Source organism: Panthera tigris, chromosome F2 (assembly GCF_018350195.1).
Source record: "Panthera tigris isolate Pti1 chromosome F2, P.tigris_Pti1_mat1.1, whole genome shotgun sequence".
Classification (NCBI taxonomy): domain Eukaryota; kingdom Metazoa; phylum Chordata; class Mammalia; order Carnivora; family Felidae; genus Panthera; species Panthera tigris.
In genome coordinates, this window is record NC_056676.1 from 38,914,899 (window position 1) to 38,916,398 (window position 1,500).

Genomic DNA, 1,500 nt, shown 5'->3' on the forward strand with positions numbered 1-1,500 from the left:
TGACAGCACAGAGCCTGGAGGCCACTTCAGATTTTGTGTTTCCCTCTCTCTCTGCCCCTCTCCCACTCGTGCTCTGTCTCTCCAAATAAATAAATAAATAAATAAATAAATAAATAAATATTAAAAAGAAGAAGAAGAAAAATATCAGCATTTACAAGGAAATAAGTGAGATTTGTAACTACTCGAAACTTGTGACACCACTATTTGGCATTTATTGAAGGTGACAAATTAAAGGCATTGCTTTTTCAGAGGTGTCTGTAGAAACAAAATGTTGAAGACAAGAAATATTGAAACAAACGGAGTCATGATTAGAGTAATGGTCAAGGAAATTATGGAATAGCAATGTATGAGAATATTATATAACCATAAGATTAAAAAATTGAAAGACTAAGACTAAGAAAGACTGCATCATAAAGCTAACTGAAAATATATAAAAGTGTCAGCATGCTAGAGTTAACATTTTGTGAAAAATACAAGTGGTAAAAACTGGTATCCAGCTCAGATACGAAAATCTAACAGGGTCTACGGATAGCTGTTCCTTGGTAGGTTTGCTTAGTGTTGCAAATCTTACATTATTATGTAAGGGAGTGGTAAACCACTGTTGCTAAATATAGGACAGCAGAGCTGGAAATTCAAAGACTCTTTATGTTTCCTTTTTTAAGGATCAAACGATTTATGTTTTTAAAGATTATTTTAAAATATAAGGAGAAAAGGGGGACGGAAAGCTGTATGCATACGAAATTATGAGATACCAGTTTTATAAACTCCTCCTCATCCTTCTGCAATTATGGTTTTGCCAACTACGGTAATATAGTCGTAAACCAACACTGATCCTTTTAAAGACGTGAGGTTCTGTTCAGTATCCTTACGCCCCAGAGCCGCACAATTATTGCCCTTCCTTTACACACAATGAGAAAGAAGGGCTGTTTACTTTTTAATTTACTTGTTATTATTTATTTATTTATCCATTTATTTATTTTAAATATGGAACACTTCACGAACTTGTGTGTCACCCTTGCGCCGCGGCCATGCTAATCTTCTCTGTATCCTTCCAATTTTAGTGTATGTGCCGCCGAAGCGAGCCCAGGAAGAGCTGTTTACGCGCTATTTCCGTAATGCATGGCCAGGGTTAAACCAGGTCCACAAAAATGTACTTTTCATCATGATAACTTGTGAATATGAAAAATTACTTGAAGGCATTTTTTTTCCCCCTTCTACCTTGGAAGAGCAAATAAGGAAGAATGCAAGTATTAGTTGCCCCATTTTAATTCAGAAGCGTATTTAAGACGTGGGATCTGAGCATCATGAAACTTGTAAATACTTGCCTCAGTAGACTGTGTTCCAACAGACAGTGCAAAATCATGCCTGTCTCTTCCTTGACTCAGAGGGTAGTTAATGTCCTGTAATAGTGACAAGGACAAAGGTTGCAGGGCATGGATAAAAGGAATTTTACTAATAGTTCAGTTTCTAGGGACCCCAGAGATACAGTCCAACTGTAAT

General features: G+C 36.5%; 1 non-coding gene across 1 annotated transcript; it reads right to left on the reverse strand.

Annotated features, from left to right (window-relative positions):
- Positions 1-978: 978 nt before the first annotated feature.
- Positions 979-1,083, reverse strand: LOC122235199. Its single transcript, XR_006213325.1, has one exon. It is a non-coding gene; the product is annotated as a U6 spliceosomal RNA (small nuclear RNA).
- Between the last annotated feature and the right edge of the window lie 417 nt (positions 1,084-1,500).